Genomic DNA, 23,441 nt, shown 5'->3' on the forward strand with positions numbered 1-23,441 from the left:
GTCATCATGACGCTTCCACCAGATGGCGTAGCAAATTTTGCCGGCATTTTTGTTACTTATAGTGAAAATTACAAAGCTATGCAGCGAATCAGCATCTTGTGATCCTAAATTCTAGAGTATTTCTTATTAAGTAAAACCCAGAGGTCCAAGATGAGTTTTAACTGAAAATAAATTAATGAACTTTTAAAAAAAGCTGTAGATAAAAATTTTATGAATTAGTAGCAGCATTAATGCTTACCTGCTCAGTGAATCAGTGTTGCGCGATGAAACAACTATGCCCGTTTCCTTCTACATTAAATCCTGAGCAAATCGCAAATCTCTTCATGATCATGCAGTGAATTGCTATAGGGCACGCACAGCATTAATGTGGCTGCACTCATACTCCAACGTCACTCAAGCGATGCCACCAACATCCTTTCTTAAAGCGTCCACTAAGGGGCTGAACTCTTAAACGTCATTCCACACAATCTCGGCTATATCACTTCATAATTATTTATTTTTTTATGAGCATTACTTAGCCGAAGAATCTCTCGTACAATTAGAGATATTTCGAGTGTGTCGACGAGAGAGCATAAGAGTCAGTGTAGTGAGTTCTGAGTAAAGTAGCGTGTAATTAAATCACTAGGCTTGTCTCCTTACCGTTACGCCAGTTCACAACTCCCTCTCTACTTTTTTCGCGCTCCCCACAATTTTTTTTTGACTTACTTGTATCATCCAAGTCCTTTAAACTTCAAAAAAAAACCAGCTTCTTTATAATATCTACTTGAATATATATATATATAAATAAAAGTGTATTACACAAGTTTTGACTTGACTGAAAATTTCTTTCCTTCTTTCTCTCATCTGAACGAGTGAACTTTGTTGTGAATCCTGAAACATAAGCTAACAATTTTATAAGCACTCACTACAGATAAATATGGAAGCTTATGAGCTCGAGGTCCACAAGTCTGAGTATATAACCGTCCTGTCCAACGTTTATTTCACTATAATCCAACTTTTCCGACAACTTATTTATGCTTTATATGTGAATTCGAGTATTTAACTTTTTTTTTAAATTACTTCAACATTGTCCATCTGATAGTTGATTTCATTTACGTCATCCTCTGTGATGTCAGTTGTCTTATTTATGCAGAAGATTGAATCAGAATTTTTTACGGTGAAGTTTAATCACCCGGTAAACAAGTGCCCAAATTGTGACCTGTGAATAAGAATCGTCCATGTATTCTTCAAGTATACCAACCATTTAAAACATAACCTTTTCTAGATTTATTATTATAATTTAGCAACAAGGATTACTTAGATTAGAATAAATGGCTTATTGGGTTTGGAGGGAAGAAAATAGAGCTTTATAGCACGCAGAATAGTTAAGCCTAATTGTTTTACTTGTAATAGGGTCACTCAAGACAGATTCTGGCATATAGAAGCCATGTTTTATCAGCAAATCAAAATTTCTCGTTAACGCAATACAGTCAGCCATGTTTCAGCAACATCTAGCTTCAGCAAAGTATGCTTTAAATTGCATCATTACCGAATTTTATTTCTTCTTTACCGACTGATACAATAACATATTTCTTCTCTGCACATTGCAGACTATAATGTGCTATTTTTTTCTCTAGGTAAAAAAAGAATCCTATCATTAACCTATAACTTAGATTAATCTTATGACACTTTTTTATAAGAATAATGTTGAAGATCCAATTGGCTTTTTATAACAATTACGCGATTATTTCAACGTTTTCATGAAAATCTTTGATTCATTCTATTTTCTAGTCAGTGATTACAGTAATAATAAATCTTGGATAAGTTAAAAAAAAAAACGATAGTAGATTGTGGATATGTAGAGTCACATATTTATGTTCAGCTCGTGGCGTTGGTTATTACTTTCCCCATGCCGAGAAACTGCGAGAGACTTGCGCTCTCGACGTTTACAGAGGTCACGGGCGTGAGATCTATGCAAGATCTACAAAGATATGCCAGGTCGTCGTAGTTCCATGAAAGTAACATACGGAAATAGCAAATCCTCGCGTTTTCCGTTTTATTCTGATTCCTTACTTTATTCAGTCCCCCTTTTTTGCACAGCCTCTACGCCATATGTCTTTACTTTTTATATAAACATTTAAAGATTTAAACTATCATTATAAATAAATTTAGATAAATTTTCCAAATAATTACAACTCCGTACTGATGAATGGATAATTATGTTGATAAAAATATATAATTATATACACATTAGAATTACATACTGCTATTTTTTTTCTAGTTTATGAGCCGTAGGAATGATTTTAAATTCATTTACCATAAATTTTCACATCGTATTCACTTTAGCACATCGTTTAAAAGCCTTTGAATAATTATTCACTTTATTGTGTACACATGTATTATGTATTTAGGATAAATCCAAAATGTAGATCATCAAATACAATTTAATTTATTTAATAGTTTAAAAATAAATAAATAAATAAAAGTCACTTTTCTTAACTTTAAAATAAAAAACAAAAAATAGAGTGAAATTTTATTAGAATAGAAATCATCAGCTTTCTAATAATCCTTAAATAAATTTTTGCAAAATCATACGTTCATAACTGATTTATTAGTTCAAATAATACTGCATCAATGGAAGAAATTTATTAATCAAAATTTGCAATTTTTAGGGTTAAAAATGTGGAACAATTCCTGGAGGAGAAGGTAGGATTATGGTCCAATCGTTTTGAGCAATAATGTCAGTGTAGTTTGATAATTTTTTTTTATGTCAGTTATTAAAAATTTCTTCACTCGTGACGTCTCTATAATTTACTTAGACTTATCTTGACATCTACATAAACTGAACCACAATCATAATAAAGATTAATAATGACTTATAAGTATAGGATTATATCAAATAGTTGAAGATTATATTATATAACTATACGGATGAGCTAGAGGTAAGATCCAGTTGACATGTGAAGGTATTACCGACAAACACAACAGAAAGTGCACCTGCCTTTTTTTTTTTATTTTTGTTCTTTTTTTTTTTTTGTTCCCTCATTGAACTGAATAGTATTCAATTTTATTTAAATTTATCTCCAAAATTGATGACGTTATTTATGTTTAATGACGATTCAGGACTTGAAACTCTTCATCAAATTTAATCTTCAATCTTCCACTGAAAATGCATGGAAACTGCCAATTAATCAACAATTCATTAGCGTTGACTTCAAAACGATCGAATCAGATGACAAAATTTATTTAAAGCTGATTCTTTTCCAAGAATAATTTTACTCAGTGCGTAAGCACATATATGTTTTTCTTAAGGCCGATATAACAAAGATATAGAGAGGAGGAGTAGCTTGGGCTCTATAGTCCATCATTATTCATCCACAACGATGATACAGGTTACAGTCACCGAGTGAAAATGTTCATCAGATATGGTAGGCGGCCACCTGCCAAAACCGATATGCAATTAATGCTAAATGTTCATGGGGCACGCAATCTTTACACGTCTGCCTTTCAACGAACAAGATCAACTCCTTTTGTCTTATTTTCGTGCTATCCCGATACATAATTTGCACTGTTACAGTTATGCTTTTTTTTCATTCTTCCAAGCAGATTATTCTTTTAATGCAAATTTTTGACTGTTGAGTTAAATACCTCAACTACTTGACATTCCCCATTTTTTTAGATAAATAATAATTAATAACAATGTTATTATTATCACTGAAAATAGTGAATACTCACTGATTCATTTTCTAGGGTGTACACTGTGCAGTAAAAATAAAATTTATTTTATTTTTTGTCTCTTGTACCATCATTGTTTAGCACGACAAGGTAATTTTTACTTAATCCTTCTCTCTATGTACATATTAATTAATCTCAAGTGACTCTTATTGTCCAAGTGGAAACATTTGATTTAGTATTTCGTACTAATTATAAAAATGTGACTATCACTCATGTTTTAAATCAAGTTTTTCCTGCTCAACCACTCGAATCAAGAGAACTTTATTAAATAGCGTTAAATCGTTCAATCAGATTATATATAGTTGGACAATACATCAGAATGATACTCGACAAAATGCTGACTAAACTCTTCATTATAAAATGATACATATCGTCGTAACAAGTGCTTTGTCAACGTATTTTCGACCATTACTCAAAAAAATATTTTTACACACACACTATTTTTGTGTACTGACACAAATTATCCATTAAATAAAATATTGCTTCCATAAATAATCACATCAATTTAAGGTGTCACTCTTCCAATTCATCAACCTCAAAGCATCAATATTTATCCAACTGTAATTTTATTTAAATAAGTTCAATTACAGTGAAAATAAAAAAATATCTCCAAGTACTCAAGCACACCTTTATTCCGTCGGACTTTGTTGCACTCCAAGACGTCTTGTAGCTTTGTGTTGAATGAATAGAAAAATATAATATACAAATGGTTATTGAAAGAAAGAGTGATCTTCATAGATTTTCATAAGAAAAGCAAGAATATCTTGTCACACGCAGTGTGTACTACTAAATTTCGCACCTGGCGTCTCACTCTAATCGTTTCAGTGGATAAATGCCGAGCTTTGGCAAATAGCCAGCGCGTGTTTCCTATTTTCAAGAAGCGATTATCTACTCACGCTATACTAGCTAGAATCCTGCCGAGTGCACGAGTTGTCGGTGTGTGGTTCTGGATCTAAACCTACGAGCCGCCGACACTGGATAATGATATTTAAGAGGGACACATTTCACGGCTTACAAATGACCGGATTACCGGATCTAAAGAGTCGTCTTTTTTTTTACCTTTTTTCCAGCTACTTCTCCACCCTTTTGTCATGTCAAACTCTTATTTTTCCAATTTGAGCAGTCTAGTAACAATGTTTATTCAGCACTGCGACCATTTGTAGTGTCTTTTTTGTTAAAAATCTCACGTTAATACGATTTAAATGTACAGAACTGGTATACATATTCATAAAAGTGACATTCATTACCATACCTTGCTTGCATACTAGAATAAAATATCCTACTGAACCGTTAAACCATTTTTACTTCAATAATTTACATTATTTTATTGGATCATAATGTCCTGAAAACTTTGGATTCACGGATAACATTTAGTAGCTTGAAGAAATCATTAATTTAGAAAATGAAACAACACATTTACTGGAGAAACAGCTGTGAGATGCTAACAAATTTGTCACACTCTTGGATTAACTAAAAAACTTCTTTTCATCAACAATGTCCTGATGGCCACAGAAAAGAAATAAATGTATTGATGTTAGTGAATGTATGATGGCAAGAATTAGATCCAGGTTGAATCAAGAGCGCTTGATTTTTGTGTTGTCTTACAGGAGACACTAGGCAGGTCAGTACTCTTCAGGTATATTCCTAACTCAGAATGAGAAATTTTTAAATCATTGCTGGTTACACTACAAAAGTCACAGTTTACCTAGCTTCGTCTAACAGAACCAAGGATTATATGACCAGTCTCCATCACAGCCCTAACAGGAAGCAATGGCTCATTGATAGTCCAACATTGGGCCATGGTTGGTTTGGACTCTAGACCAGGTCAAGGATAGATCCGTTGAACCTTCATGATAGAAATGTGTTCAGCTATTTTTCTTTTTTCATCATTATTTTAGCAGTTTCTGATAACACAGTAACTAGTCCAAGTAGTTGTACAGTTGTATTTCTTACAATATTTAAAATAAAAACATCCTTTATTTTGAAAATAAATGATAATAATGAAACATCCTGAATAACAAGTACCAAGAAATTGCTAGCATGATTCTTGAGGGTTACACTCATTGATGATTATTGAATTTAAAAATAATCTCCATCAAAAAAACTGTTTGATGAAGATTAACCACATTGTGGGTGAACTGTGAGAGCAAGATGGAGCTGTGATAAAAAAAACACCCTTATTAGAGGGTAAGTTTTTTGTGATTTATAGATCAGAATTTATTAAAACAACTTTTTTAACACAGCAAAAAAATTTTCCTAGGTATATCTTAGCAAATGAATCAAATTTCATAATAATGTCCAACATTAAACCTCATCGTCTAGATAAATAAACGCAACCCAAAGGCAAAAATGCCACGCGACCATGCATTGAGGGGACAAAGACCTGTCGACCTAAAAGAGCCCATAGTTCGCACTACATGTAGATCTACATCAGATAACCTTACGACAACTTGAATTATTGTCATCTGTTTAACTTAACTGGAAAAATCCTAAGCAAGATATAACATTAATGGTTTTATTAACTGTGGGAACATATTACTTGGCTCTAAATAAGGACATTTAGACCTATTTACATCTTTCAATTTAATCATTTATTGACCAATCAATTGAATTATTTAATCATAAATCTTTTTTTAACTTGAATTACTTGAGTTTTATTTTTTCATCATTTTTTCTTTCAAAATTTCAGACAGATGATGCCATCGTCTTTACTGGCATCTAATCATCTTAACTCAAATCTGTTGACTACATCTGCAGTGTCGCCTCACCCTTGTCAACGCATAAGACAGTATCTGATAGAAGCAGTCACAATGACAAAAAAAAAAAAAGAAGAAAAATTATACATTTCCATGTTCATATCATCTTAGTCAAACTGAAGACAGGTGGGAACGATGAGCTTGAAATATACTTAAAAAGTCGTATTTTATTTTAGTGTCAGCAGTAGTTATCGACACTGTAAAAGAGAAACATGGGAAAAAAGAGAAGAAAGAAAGTGAAGTTTTTATTTTGAGGTTGAGGAATTTTTTTCTTAAAAAAAAGAAAAGAAAGTAGAAAAATGATCCCTACATTTTGGTTGGAATAATAAAATATTATGAAAATAAGCATGAAAAAGTGGACTTGGTAAAGCTAATTGAAAGAATAAACCGATGAATCGATACGGCACACTCTTCTTCACCCCAAGTCCTGATCGAGATAAGGGCGGATCGATTTTATCAGTTTCGCGCGTAATTACGCACGTTGGGATACAAGACTACTATTGTTACTTGATTTAAGTATCTATGGAAATATCAAGTACTTGCTTTCACTTTTCTCACACTCATTCCAGAATTTTATGTTTTATTGATTTATTCACCATTTTAACTTGCTTTCGGTCTAAAATTTTCATTCCAGTCACCAAAGTCATACAATAAAAATTTTTCAACGTGATTAACAGTTTAGGAAATGATATTTTAAAGCTGCTTGAAATCATCAATGATACTTTTTTGCGATTATCTCGTAAATTATATGAAATACAAGAAAAAAGATTGGAACAAAAGTTCAAGATCTTTTGATTCTTCATAAAAATGGTACTCATACTTTTTTATCTATTTCTTACAGTTTAGCTATAAAATAACGATAAACATAAGTAAATAAAATTATGCTGTTCGATAAACAGAAATTTTTTGAAACGATATCTCTGATCAATCTGAAATGAGAACCGTGGGACCTTGGATTAAAAAAAAAAACCAACTGAATCTATTGTCAAATTTGAAGTGTCCTTGTCTGGCCCTTGATGAGTGGTTGCACATTTTGAAGTAACACACTTCAAGTCCACCCAAAAGTCGATTAATTATCTAAATATAAAAATACTTTACTGGCTTGGTGTCTAATAAAAAAAAAATTTATAAAGGCTGTCAAGTAATAAAATTCATGTAAAACAAAAATGATAAAAAGAGTTCTATGACATTCCTTTGAATTTCAAACTTTAAGAGTATCAATAAAAACAAGAATGTGATAGGCACAATCATAAGCAATTAAGCAGTAAAATAATAAATTGAATAGAAAGGAGTTTTCGTGTAAGAAAAAAATTCTGGAGACAGTAAAACAATAATTTGTTTCTAAAAAGATAAAAGTCAAGATTTATAGCTCATTGACCAGTTATGGAAACCAAAGATGTTGCAATATTAAATAAAATAAATAAATAATGTATCAACTGTGATGATGTAATTAATACGATATCAGATAGTAGTCACATCTATATTTATTTTATTTCTGGTGTAGTACACTTACCCCTACAGTTCTCAACCTCCCTCTGGTCACAAGATTCTAAGTAACCCCTGAGGTGGCTACCCCCCACTGTCTCCAGCCCACGGGTTGCTGTATAATCATGAAGTGCATTATTTGTGTGCACCTTTAAGCACACGGCTTATATCTGGATGGATCAGAGCAGTGAAGCATCAAATTGGCTTATGTTGGTGATGCGGCCACACCAAGGCTGGATCATGCGACCGCAAAGAACTTCATTGTCCAACTTTTACCTACTCAACCCCCTTGATTCCCACAAACATGCCGCGTCGAGCAACTGAAGCCTTTTTTTGTTCAAATCACTAAGCAAATACTCTGCGCGTGTGTACAGGTAAGTACTTTAACTCGAGTGGAAAGTGTTTTGGTTTGAGTATAATGACTTTTCATATTGTTTTTATTTATGTTTTTTCAATTCTTCTTCATGTTGATATCAATAAATTTATTCCAACAATAAGTAAGTTATTTTACTTTGTTTAATTGGGAAAAAAACTGTCATTAGGTTTAGAGATTTTGTTTTAATTGTTGCAAAAATATGCTGCAAGTTCGACTGAGTAGTTTTCCTGTCAAATTTTTGAGGCAAGCAGTAATTTACTATGTGCAAATAAAATTAATCAAGCTATCGCTATCATTGATGTTTCGATTATTTTATTTTTTTATTATTAATAAAAATAACTTCCTACTGGGAAGTTAAAAAAAACTAGTGCTCAATAAAGTTAAATATTATACTTAATTTGGTTCCTTTGCACTTAACTTGAAAGTACAACACATATGTTTAAATTAAGACAATTTTTCGACACTAAAAAATGATTAAAAAAATATTTCACTACTATCTGAATGATAAGAAGCATATTTACATTAATGTTAAAAATTTGATAATCATTTAAAACAAAATGAGCATTCACCTGCTTCGATTTTCATCTCTCCTATACAAGATAATTAGCATTCTGCATTAAGATAGATGGTTTGAAGACGTTGCATATTAAACATCCCATTTGTTCTCTACCACGAAATTACTGACTGATAGTAATGGTAATATTATGAATACATTTTTTTTTCATTAATTCATAGTTTAATAATTATGAGATAATATCAGTTATGACAGCTCGTCACGATATGCATTTGCACCTTTGACAAATTATACTTCCATAACATCATTTAAATATAAATCATTGATTGCGATCAAGTGTTGCAGTGGAAGCTTTTGTGATAATTTTTGCTGATAAACTAATAATAGCAACACAGAAAATCTGATTATTATATCAAAAATGTATTTTTGAAATGAAAATATTTTTAAAAAACTCTGTCATCACTTGGTTGATTGAAGGTAATAAGTGTACTACTATTTTCTTCTTCTAAATTTAACTTGAAACAAAACTAACGACCGAAATATTTGAGTCCCTTGACAAAAACTTTTGACAAAGTTGTCGTATCCTTTCAACCAATTAATCATTTTTCATCACTCCATGTGAACAGTGTTAAGTATCTTTTTTTATTCTTCTTCCTTATGTTTCAAATAATCAGTAATATTTTTCACACAAATTGACGATAACAACAATCGAAAATAATGTTGATGTAATTAATACTAAGTAGCGTCGTTAAAGCGGTACGTAACACAGAAGCTCATAATAAAATGATGTTAAACCATCTGTTCAACTTACTTCTGTATATTGTCTCTATCCTTGCAGAAACCGTGCATGAAGTTGTGCATGTCTGTATTGCAAAGCAGACGCATTACTTTTGTCATGGGGCATTACACTTCTTGACTCCGCACCTTTCCCCCTTTATGTCTTCCATACGCACTTTCTTTACAACCGACACTTCGGCCTCTATTACTCGGGTTAATGCACCAAGTTTACTAATTTTTTCTTTTCACGCCTCATAATTTTCATAATCGCGGCTTCTTATACCGCATTCTATTTAATATCATATTTCTTTTCTAGAATTATTCAAGTTTCATTTCCTTTTATAGAGTGAAAAATTAATTCAACATTTCAACAGCATTTATTTTAATGATTAATATTTTTTGTTTTATTTATTAACATTTTTCAACAAGTATATTTTATTGCGAATATTTTCCTGTAATTTAAAAATTAATATTCGATTTTTTGTCGTCATCATCTTCATCAGAATCACATTTTTAAAACAACTGATAAATAATTATTTTAAATTTAAAATTCTATCTAATTGTTATAATTATTTAATAGCATTATACAAAGCATAATTTAGTAATGAAGTAACATGAAAGAATTATTTGATAAAGTTAGATAAAAAATCCAACAATTAAAATAATAAAAGTCTTATATAAACCATAACACATTTAAGACAAATAGCCCATGTTATTTCTAGGAAACATATAATGACGTAGCTGAATTTAAATATAAAATTCACCCATTATTAAGTAATGTTATATTAGCTTATACAGAGTACATAGAGTCTAGTCTATGTATAGATTTATTAATGAACAATTACGAAAGATGTTAGAGCGTAAGGTTAGGAGTGCATAAGAAAGAAGCCATACAGTATGTCATAATAAATCATACGGGTTTCTGCATTTGACATTTTTCTTCTTCATTACCACACAAAAGATGTCAGTTATTCAAGTATTTGGCCAAAGATTGGAAATAATTGGCCAATGTTTACAAAAATATGGGTTTTATGTAAATATATTTAACTCATTGGAAATGTAGACGATTAATTGAACAGGAAGTTCAGGCATTGAACGAAGATGCATAGTTGGAAGGATGGAAAAAGGTTGGAAAAGTTGAGAAAAAAGGCGATATTACTTTCATTAGTTGTCGAGACTTGGTTTTTTTTTTTATATAGTAAGCTAGGCGTCGACTGGATGCTGTTGCATCGCGACGCTTGCTACATCTCAGCTGTTTTTACGACACTTTGAGTCGCGGGTGTCGCACCGGAATGCGCTAATGAGGACTTGGCTACCGTCACACACTTCCCTCGTCAGTCAACTTTGCCCCTTTACTATCGTCTCTGTCTACAGATGTGTGTAGAAGTATATATATAGTTTATATACATCACTCTTCTTTCACTTTTGATAATGGCATACGTTTTTTCCGTTTTTTTTTTTTCTCTTTTTGTTTTCATGTTCTATTACGACTGAGAATATGACAATAGAAGTAGTAATATAAAATTTAGAAAAAAATATTGGCATTTTAATGACGTTTAATCAAATTTAATTAATAAAATTATCAATAATGTTTTTAAAAAATTATTGTAAGTTCTGAAGAATGAGATATAAACAATCTATTTCGGGTCGCACTTACTTTTTAACGAACTTCAATTTTTTTTATAGAATAAGAAATAATGTAATTCAACAATCTGTTTTTAAACCCTCTACATTGGAGGGAAAATTTTTTTTTTTTTTTTTTCAATGAAATGCTTCTTTGAATAGAATCTATAAAATAATTAATTGATTTAAAGAAATGTTTTTTATCAACAATAAGTTGATATTGTTTCAAAATTGGATTTATTCGGTACAATATCAGCTTATTGTTGATAAAAAACATTTCTTTAAATCAATTAATTATTTTATAGATTCTATTCAAAGAAGCATTTCATTGAAAAAAAAAAAATTTTCCCTTCAATGTAGAGGGTTTAAAAACAGATTGTGGAATTACATTATTTTTTATTCTATAAAAAAAATTGAAGTTCGTTAAAAAGTAAGTGCAAAAACAATAGTATATTTCACACCTAGGGAGGAAAAGTAGACTAGCTCAAACCACGTGTAAAATTACAACCCGAGCCGAAGGCGAGGGGGGTAAACACGTGGTTTAAGCTTGTCTAATTGTCCTCCTTAGGGCTGAATATAATTTTTCGTCATACCTGAGTGGAAAGTTCAACCCCTCTCCAATGGAAAAGTGAACTTTCCGCGCAGGCATGACGAAAAATATTTTTTTCCTCAGTGTAGACAAAACAGTAATTTTTTCATCGTGGAATATTGTAGAGATCACTGACAATTTTTTATTACTCATAAATAAATTTTACATTGTGTAATGAACAAGTTTTTGGAGTAAATATTAGCTTGGAGCAGTTGTACTAAAGATTTGAGTAATTTAACCCCTCTTATAATTATTGTTATTGTTTAGAGGGTTAAATTACTCAAATTTTTAATACAACTGTTCCAAGTTATTTTTTACTCCAAAAACTTGTCCATTACACAATGTAAGATTTTTTTAAAAATTTATTTACATCATTTGCTATTTTTAGTTTACATAAAATTAAATTGCGAAAAAAGAGATAAGAAACATCAACTAAACCAAATTCAAATTAAATTTGATGAACTCAATAAATTTTTCAAATGTATTCATACACACGGAATACACGAAAAAAATAAGAGATTAAATTATACACTTGAAAAATTTCTGAATGCTTTTACAACTTCTAAAATCATCCATAAAACACTTTATTTGACAGTTGTAACAAGAAAGCGCAATTTAATTTGTCGTCAAAACGAGCTTATGTTTGGATGTTGCGTACAATCCGGAGACAAAAAAGAAAGATTTAGATTCGTTGGCTGACAGTGTTTATAAATAGTAAAAGTCAGGAAGATTTGTCACCCGTCTCCCGATTGAGAAACAAGTATTAGATCTTGTACAATAAGATAAAAAAAAAAAAAACCAAGTCTGTATAGAGGACGCTGGTGTCCAAGTTATTGACTATAACTATTCGCTACTGCTAATGATGCCTTGCGGCACATTAAAAAAACTGATTTTGAAAAACTTCAAGACGCCCATAACTGGTGACTGACAGTGTTGCCTTCAATGACCCTATTAGCCGTACTCAACAAGTCTTGGCGATCCAGTCGCACCTCGTTCTCAAGTAGATAGTTCAGAGCAAAAAAAAATGACACGAAAGGTGCCGATGAAAAAATAAACGTTGAGTAATTTCTCGGCACTCTCTTCTTGATTTAATATGTTCCCAAGATTAATTGAAAATTATTTATCATTATTCCTATATACATTTTATCATTTACAATTAAGTTATTTATTTTTTAATTGACTACATCTGTCGGTATGTTCAATTGCCTTCTTCTAAAAATAAAAATAAAATTTAAATAATTGTTCAAGATCGAGCCAGTAGTTCTTAGAAATAAATCTTCTAGAATTTATTACTAAATAATGAGGAATAATTTGTTTAACTTTGAATACTACATGATTGCTTGAAGGAAAATAAAATATTTCAATGTTATTGCAATTGTAATTGATATCATGTAACAATATAATTTACTTGGAAAAATTGTTTTCATCGGTTCAGTGGTTAAAAAAAAGGGAATTTAAATGATTTTTGATTATTTAAACTATGAAGAATTGATCCCTGGGGACTTTTGATTTAAAAAATTCAGATCTAATTGAACTGATATGTAAAACTCAGTCGGAATTATTCAATAAATTATTAACTTATCACATAAAAATAAATATTAATGTCGTTGTTTTTATGAAAATTTAACGATATAATTTTCAAACGCATCTTTATGGAAATTTTTTGATGTTCTATGTACGTAGAAAAGTAACACTTGCATATAACTATATATAGCATGTCTGCATGTCGTAACCCTGTAGTGGGCATTACACCGAGAATCAAGTGTAATGCGTAACCTGTCTGTTATGAGTGGCCATCCATAGCAGAGCAAGTGTGGATATGCGTTATAATGTATTATCATCATTATCAACGGTGCACGAGACTTGGTCGAGAAATACGGCAGGTGAATTCTTACATTCATTGGTGTTGAATGCGTTTACGCATTAAATTTACGCATCATGTAAAGAAGAAAGGATGGAAAGGATTTTTTCAGAATGAAATAATTTTTATTATGAATTATATTGTAAAAAAAAGAAAAGAGGTTATAAACAGGTTAAATCAGGGCTACTATGAAAATTATAAATAGTAAATATTCAGAGATTTGATCTTAAAAAAATAAATACAATATTATACCAAGTCTTTTCATTATAATGGTAATATTATTTCATAAGAAGAGTTAAATTTACCCCTAGAGAGGTGTATAGTCCAGTCAATATAGGAGGCTTGGCTCCATTTGTCTTGAAAATTTTTGTACAAAGCGCAATTTTTAATTTTCTAATGTCAAAATATCCGTAATGACCTGAATTCATTCGTTCATTATTTATTTACTTATTTTAGGCAAATATTTGACCCAAAAAATTAAAAAAAATATTAAATTAATATAATAAATAAATATATTATTTACTATAATGAAGAAATTTTTTATACATAAATAAAAAAACAAATTTTTATAAATAAATGAAAAAATTACCAACTTTAAGAAATTGATGATTTTGTAGGTTTTTTTGTTCATCAAATAATTAATAAAATAATATTGAACAAGAAAACTACATTTTTTTTAATCGAAAATACGATTTTTACATTCCGATAGTTGTGTCCTTTTCTAACGCGTGGTGCCGCCTATAGTGCTGTCTCGCTTAGATACACGGGACCACTAGATTGCGAAAAAATCATTTAAAAAAAAATCAGCGCACTTTCGTTTTTGGGCACATTTTTTCTACAGGTCATTACGGATATTTTGACATTAGAAAATTAAAAATTGCCCTTTGTACAAAAATTTTCAAGACGAATGGAGCCAAGCCTCCTATATTGACTGGACTAGTATTTTTACCCTCACGTTGGGTAAAAATTATTACTTGAGGGTAAAAATTACTGTACTCTAGAATAAAATATCTATCATGGTTATTGTGTTCCATCCAGTTACTTTACTGTACCGTAAATTTTATATCATATTTTTGAATAATTTTTATACAAAAATTTCCTCCATGTAGAATAAAAAAAAAAAACTTGAAACTTTTATAAAAAAAATTCCAGTTTTCCAAAATGCATTATTTTAATGCGGATAAGTGTGTTAAATACAACGTCACCCATTTGATTAACATTGTAATCACTTTTAACGCATTTCTAAGTGTGTAAAAAGTGACTACAATGCACTGATAGAAGTATTTCTTTGTATCTAACATAATTTATTAGCAGCTAATAAATATATTATTTAAAAGAGAAATCGAATGAACATTTTTTAACAGTTAAGAAATTATTTATTGGAGTAGATTTATTTGTCTCAATGAATGATTTCTTAGCTGCAAACAAATATTTATTTCTCATCTAAATACTATGCAGCATAATCAAATGTTAGGTTATATTATGAAATAACTTTGTTTTATTGAAAATTTTTAAATAAAAAATAACGGTTTCGTAATGATTAAAATTAATATTTTCTTTTAAACAATAGCTCGACGAGCAATAACATTATAATCATTTAATTTCGTGTGAATTTTTAATGGTTTTATAAATATAATAATATCAGACAGCTAAGCAATGAAGATTTATTACCTACAAATAAATCTTTATTTATATCAAATAAATGCTGAAAAATAATTTCAATAAATTCATTTAGTCCCACCAAATATATTCTTCTATCAGTGTGTTAATCAAATGGACGACATCATATTTAACACACTGATCCGCATTAAAATAATGCATTTTAGAAAACCGGGATTTCGAGTGTATGAATACCAAAAATTGAAGCTAAAAAAAATTCTCATAGTTAAAGTATACAATAAGTAACTTTGTTGCAAACTACTATATCCGTAAGAATAATATTTTTCGTACTTTCACACATTTGAAATCTGGTTTCTTACTTTAAAAACAAACATTAAAGCATTTAAGTGATTACGACGATGAAACATACAGTCTGGAAGGTGGACACATACTTGTAAATGACTATTGCGAAGACAAAATTTCTGAGAACATATGAGGCAGTTATATTATTGTGGTGCGTGTACGTAATACATGTCACATACACCATATAGATTTAAGTACATGGTCTCGCGTGTAGTGAACTCAGCACGCGTGAGACCAACAAGACCTACCCCATCGTTACGGAACACCTATTTCAAGTATGTGAGCACACGCACGGGTCTCGCGTGATCTATATAATCGTCGAGGTGCCCTGACATTTTTCCCACCGACGCGCCGAGAACTCTTTCAATGGGAGCCACTTTTGTGGATATCACGAGCATCAATGAGATACATCATTTTATGTCTGTGAACGACCAGACCGCGGGAATGTATTGGAATCTTATTGTTACTTAGTTAATGCATTTTTTCATAACCTTCAGCCGATTTATTTTTTAGCATAATATTCATTTAAGCTTCTCGTTAGTCACTAAAATTTGAATAAAATCTCCGCACAATTATGTTAATAATTTCAAAGATATTCTCCTTAATTATGTTTACATCATCACTGTGTCTATTATAATTCCTTTAAATAATTATTAAATATTTTTTGAGCAAAGCTAAAAATGAATGGCAATAAAATTCAATGGTTTAGGAGGAATTCAAAGTCTTTAAAGTTAAATATATGGTATACATATTGATACCTTTAAAGAACAACATTTTATATAGACCATTAATATGGCTTCTATTCTTACCAAAAAATCCCCAATATTTTTTTTTTTAATGATAATAAAAAATATTTAGTTGCATTATTGTTTATTATTCCCCAGGTGAACATCTATTGCTAGAGTGATTAAATTTACTTTTAATCTGTCTTTCTGAGTAAAAATAAACATCTGAATTGATTGAGAAATTAATGAACCAATAATTAAACCACAAAAATAGATATGAAATATTTAGCAACTGCATTGGAAGATAATGAAAAAAGAAGAAAGAAAAGAAGGTAGTGTCTTCTAAAATTAAAAAGAATATCATCGTCAAACATTTAGTGAACCAATGTTATTTCTCAAAATATTTTCGGCTTTTTTTCTAAATACTTAATTTATTTAAATTGAATTGTCACGAACGATTAAATATAATAATTAATTCATTTATCTTTTCCTGTATCTTTGACTCATTTTTTCATAGTTTGTTACACTGACACGCGAGAAGATTGAGGGAAAAGAAACGAAAACTATCAGGAGTATATCAACAGCATGTAGCTTTGGATTATCTGTAATCTCGTCTTAACTATCCAGGTATTTAAAATTGATTGAGTCAAGATCAAACCTGCTTCCTGAACAGAACTGCCCACTTTACGTCGACAGGTCCGTTTCAGAAACACACTAAGATAAAATAGAAATAAATATAAATATATATAATAAGAAAAAGAAAAAAGAGAAAATGTTCGAAGAAGAACCAAGTACTGAAGCTGTCACGAAAAACGAATGACACTAAATCTTGTATCTGTGTACTTTTAAGTCTTTTGATCATGCCGAAAAAAAAATAATTTTTCACTTATTTCTTCATCTATTTTTATTTATTGTTTTCCTTACTTTTTAAATAAATTTGGGTTTAATAATTGTCGGAAGGATACAGAGGGACTATTTTCTAAATAACATTATCATATCAACTTTTTGAATTATCAATCAGTTTAGTTTATAACTTGATAAGTATATTCATCGTTTGTATTACATTCATTAAAAATTATAATTTCGATTTTGAGATGCATTTATTAAATTCTATGGTAATTTTGTAATTATTGTCAGATGGAGTTTCTAAATTAATTAAGGTCAAGACAAATGAATGCACTACTGTTAAAAAAGATGATCACACGTAAGAATCTGCATCTCTAACGCTACTTCTGAACAATATTTATTTACCAAAAAACAATTGAATAATAATAATATTAAACTTGGGTTTGTTTTGATAATAATTAATAATTTTTAAGTCAATAATAATTCATTAATATTGATAAATTTATTTAATATTCACTGTTACCATCATCAGACTCTCAAAAACTCAATAAATATATCTTTAATTTATTCCATTATCAAATATTAACACACTTGTTTTTTTATTGACACAAAATTGCTACCAATTTCTAAAGTATTATTTGATATTGAAAAATAATTCTTATCTATAATAATGTTGCTATTTAAACCACAGTGACTGCGTTTTTTGAATAAAAAAAAAAGATTGGAGTTTTAAAGCTATCCAAAAATTAGCTAACTAATAAATTATACTGAGGAATAAATTTATGATATATATAAAAAAATGTTAATTTAATTAATAAAAAAAATTAGGAATATTCGCGATGGAATTGTTTATTAAAATGGACATTTGGTTCAAGATGGTGATAAGTTCAAGTAAGACGTAATGGATCTTAACAAAAAAATTGAACATTAGAATAATCCAATACTTAGATAATTATATTTAAAAATAATTGAGCACAATAAAAATATAAATTTTTAATCAATTAATTCAAGTAATTATCAGAATTGAATCTATAAAAATGTTACCATGTCAATTTTAGAAGAATAATATTATTAATTTATTTATGAATAATATTATTATAATAATAAAATTATTGATTAACTTAAAAAAAATGAAACTATAGAAATAATTGAATTAAGAAAATTAAATAGAAATGTCACGAATAAAAAAATAAAAAAAAATAAATCTGGTCATTCTAATGAATTTTTTTTTCTCAACGAAAGGATACAGTTAGTTGTAGGTAGAGTCTTTATTTATCAGAATTAATAGTTTCCACAGTAGTTTTTTTTTTCTCAAGCCCAGATGATGGTACAGTTGAATAGAATTTACTGATAAGACTTACAACAATATATTTTCCGTACAGATAAAGCTATCGACAAAAGTGAAATGACTTCATTTAACGGGTAAAGTTATGAGGATTTTTAGTAGTGAGATTTTTTAGAAAAGCGTATAAATATAACCTAAACAACCCTAAAAGCTTGACGATTTGAGGCAAACATCAAAGAATCTTTTTTTTCATTCTCACAGACCACTTAAATGTCTTTATGAGTTTTAGTTGTTAACATGAGAAAGAAACAGGTCCAAAGTGAATCTACAACGAACCTCTACGAGTCTCTATCTAGTCACTAGTCTATAGACACTATGGCTTGTGCGTATCTTCATGATCTTCGTGGTCGAGGACGACCAAATGCCGAGAAATAAAACCGTCATTGGTTAAAAAGAATCGTTTTCGATGGTCAGACGCATGTTGAACTAAAAAGATTTGTGATGGGGATACAGAGGAAGTGCCGTGAGAAACAGACATTTTTTAACATTCAAATTGGCCATTTACCTTTAACTCAATTTACACTGCTTATTTATAGTCATTTAAAAACTCGTTTTTCTTTTTTTTTCCCTCTTTTTTCCTCCTTTTATTAGATATTAATTTTTCTTCAAATGTTATGATTAGGTGATGTTTAGAACACTTTAGAAATTTTTTTTTGTATTTTACAAAAAAAATTACCAGTAAAAAAAATGCAATAACAATTCAGCAAATAAGTTCATTAAATTGGTTTAAATAAAAAATTAAAAATAATAAAAATTTATAAATAATCGAATAAAATCCAGACTTTTATTTTAAATATTTTCCGTACGGTGGATATCAGGTTGTTTTGTTGATAAATATTTTTTTTAAAATACTTCAACATAATTTAGGTATAAAAATATTTTTTTAATAAATATAATTATTTTCTTTATTATAATAAATTGAAAAAAAATTAACTAAGAAGAAAAAATTAACATAAAAGTCCGTTTTTTACAATTATCTCGTAAACTATGTGTGATACAAAAAAAAGTTTGTAATAAAATTTATAGAGGTAACAATTTTACACAAAAAAGGTCATTATACTTTTATTCCTATCCCTGACGGTTTAGCTGTAAAATGACGGTAAAGTGAAATGATGTTAGAACATTGAGTGTTCAGCTTTATCATCCTTTTGTGGTTTAATGATAAAAAGATTTTTTGTTAAAATTGTTTCTTTTTTCTAATGAATTTTTCATTTAAATCAATAATTGCAGTATCAAAAGAATATTATCAATTCAATTTAAAGCTGACAAATTACCCAGAAGCTTATTTATAATAATCTCATTTATCTATTTACCACACTAATTAAATGAGGTCAATGGTAAAAATGTAAATAAGGTATTGCATGGTGTGTTTTTCTTTTTTAATGAAAAATTAAAAATTAATGCACTTAATGTTTTTAACCTTTTAGAAAGAAGAAGCTGACGTATTAATAAACATCATTATATGCAGCGGTCAACCTCAATGTGTTTGATGTTGGATCTTCATTCCGATGAAAAATTTCTATTCATTTATCGAAAAAATTATTTTTTAAATACCTTGAGGAAGTGTTGAAAGTCATTTATCAAGTTGATTAAAATTTAATTATCGAAATAGTAATGAAGTTAATTAAAAATTATAAATATTTATTTAATTAAGTAATAATAACACTTTGGCTGCAGTCAAATGTCACTTTTAAATGATATTCAATCTTAAGTAATGACTATTACAATATTTAATATTATTGATCATTAAAATTTTTCAATCAATGTAGTAACAGTATGACTTTGGATTACAATCACTACAATATTCTTACTTCAGTTTAATTTTTATTGCATTATCTATTCTGATAATTATATTATATTTTTGATCATCAATGTCATCAAGTTAAGGTAAGAGACATTAATAATTAATTATTATATAATTATAAATAAATATATTTTGTAAACATACGTTAGCAGAAGATGATTTGACAAAAAAAAGGATATTTTTTTAATGATCGATTAAACAAAAACACTAGTAAGTTTCACACAAAATGAATAGACAGCCCGTGGACAAAAATACGCTAGAGCATACGTGATTTTTGCACCATGGCTTAGTGGGGGATCTGAAAAGTCAGAGGATTGTAATATTGTTGTTGCACCCCCTAGAGTGTTAAACACATATGTATCGCGGATCTAACTCAATTGAGCAGGGAACCACGAATTTATTTGACACTCGCAAGTTCTCGTTTAACGTTCAAATAAGTTATGGGAAATCCATGGTATTGACATCGACCCCTCAGCCTCATTTTCATAGCAATAACACGATGGGGCGTTTTCTACAGTAGTTTCAAATACAGATCAAAGGTTGCAATAACGATTGTGCAATTCAGATATATTCTGAAGAAAAAACATTCATTATAATATTCGATATTATTATTATTTTCATTATTTACATTGCCTTGGATCTTATTTTTTATAAATATCTAATTAATTTAAAAAAAAAATTTTTAACGTACACAGAATATTATTAATTGATAATTACTCAAGAATTGGTATTTAAAATTTAAGAAAAAAAAATAACAAACAAGGAAACTTCGGTAAAAAGAATTGTGCTCACAAAAAGATTAATGTCGAAAAAAACCACTATTTCATTTAAATCTTCCAAAAATCAAATTTCGGTAATAAATCGGTTAACTTAATTCATTTACCGCTAATTTTAAAGCTTATAGTCTTTCGTTTTTGAAACACTACAACAGAAGCTTTTTATCACTCTTTGATGGACGGTAAAAAATTTTAAAACATTATGACAAAACAGAGTGAATTTTTTAAAAATAAATAAAAAATTCAATCGAAATCAGTATCTTTAAAAAATTGTATCTCAGGTAATTATCATCTGATTTGAATGATTGACAGCGCATTTTCAAGTGTACATTCGTTAGTTTCGAATCCACTCTTTGAAAATAATTTTACTTTACTATGTAATCTGTTAAATGATGTTGAAATAAAGATCATTATTTAATCAATTGTTGAATATATTTTTTATCATCTTTTAAATATTTTTATAATCATTTATTTCATTTAGAATCAATATATTTTATGGATACATCCCATTTTTCTCTCAGTTTACATATCAAAATTTGCAACAATATCCACAATAGGCAAAAATTTCATTTAATTTGAATGAAATGACAGATTATTTTAAATTAAATATAAGACGAGAACAAGCTATTAGAGAGATAGGAAAACACTTGAATGTTGAACCGAATGGAAGTCTTTAATTGCAGCAATGGCAACCCACATTTATCTAAATGAAGATCGGAAGGGCAAAAGTATATGCATTAATGTTTTTCACGGCACGAGAATTTGATAATAATTCTGATTGCTTCCGTCGCTTTTTTTTTCTTCACTTACATTTAGTCTTCTTAACTGATTCAGTATCAAAGAAAAAAGTAATGAGAATTTATTCAAAATTGTTTTACTAAGTACATTTAAATTAATACATTAATATACGATAAAAGAAGTGTAATAAAAAATGTAACTACACTATTAAATTATAAAATTATGAAAAATTAATGTCTGACAAATAAAATGCAATTTATAAGCAAAACTTTGAGATATACCGAGAGAAAAATTTATATTCAGTTATTAAATTTATTAATATATATTTTTAAACTTTTAAAAAATAAATAAAATATTTTATATATCTAATGTAATATCTATAAGTATTTTTTAATTAAAAAAAATTCTTCGACTTACCCCTAGATAAAATCACTCAATGTATCACAACATTACACAATGATATATGTTTTCCACTTTCTTTATATTTTTATCTTTTTTTTGTATCAACTTCCAGTGGCAATTAAATCCAAGGTGTTTCTCCATAGTCGAATGTTTAAGACTCCCGAAACCTATCGATTCGTTCGTGAATCTTGGTAAGAAGCAAGAAGAAAAGAAAATAATATCTTTCCATCTGGAATTCCAAGCAAAAATCGAAAAGCCCATGTGAACTTTTTATTGAGTACTGCAAAAAAAGAAAAAATTCTTTAAATCACGTGCATTAGTTTTTTTATATTCTCTTTTTTAAATAAATCAGTGAAAATAGAATTAATTTATTCAAAAATAGTTTTATCAATTGATTTGTTAAGTGTATGAAAAAAAGATAGGTTAGTTTTATTTCAAATATTTTACTAACCTCAGTATTATAAAATCTTTGGATCCACATTAAACGTATTGATGATGATTGAAACTGTCAGGTTACATCAATAAAATACTGCCTAAAGTTCATTATAAAATTAAATACGGATCAGTAATTATATGAATGTGCTATCTCTATTTCCATGATAGTTTTTTGCTGCTGTCTACCGTCTACATTCGATGAGGGCGAGAAAAAAGTTTTACAGTCTAGTATTATCGCTTTTGAATCAACAAAGCCAGATTCACTGGTTATTTTTTTTTCTTTCTCAGACACTTTCCAATCGTGAGTATGGGTCGAAGAAAAAGAAACATACCGAAGAAGAGACATGCGAAAGAACAAGGGATTATTTAATAATAGGTTTCTCTTAATAACCGACATTTTGCATCGTAGGTCCAATCAATTGAAATTTAATTTTTTATTCTCATTGTTAGTTTGGTAAATCAATCTCCACATCAAGAATACTTATTATTTTCACTGATAATTTTACTTTTCAGTTCCTATTATGATTATTATTATCATCTACACCATAAAAAAATATTTTTATCCAGAATGGATGCTCTCTTGGAATAAATCAGTGAAAATCAGTAACTGATAACCAAAACTAACTCTTCTATAAATTGGAATCACTGATTAATATTTAAGCACTTAACTTTATCATTATTCACACCTCTAGTACTGTTGTCAATTTTTTCTT

The 23,441-nt window shown here is 29.1% G+C and overlaps 1 long non-coding RNA gene across 2 annotated transcripts; it reads right to left on the reverse strand.

Annotated features, from left to right (window-relative positions):
• LOC118069574 (uncharacterized) lies at positions 1-23,338 on the reverse strand. 2 transcript variants are annotated; one of them, XR_004690648.1, is made up of 5 exons: positions 22,745-23,338; positions 22,309-22,573; positions 799-1,198; positions 239-728; positions 1-161 (listed from the first exon to the last, which is right to left on the reverse strand). It is a non-coding gene; the product is annotated as an uncharacterized lncRNA (long non-coding RNA). The 2 variants fall into 2 exon arrangements; XR_004690647.1 differs by having other exon boundaries at positions 239-1,198.
• Between the last annotated feature and the right edge of the window lie 103 nt (positions 23,339-23,441).

Source organism: Chelonus insularis, unplaced genomic scaffold (assembly GCF_013357705.1).
Source record: "Chelonus insularis isolate UGA/USDA-ARS -01 unplaced genomic scaffold, ASM1335770v1 contig_41_pilon, whole genome shotgun sequence".
NCBI classification, from domain to species: Eukaryota; Metazoa; Arthropoda; class Insecta; order Hymenoptera; family Braconidae; genus Chelonus; species Chelonus insularis.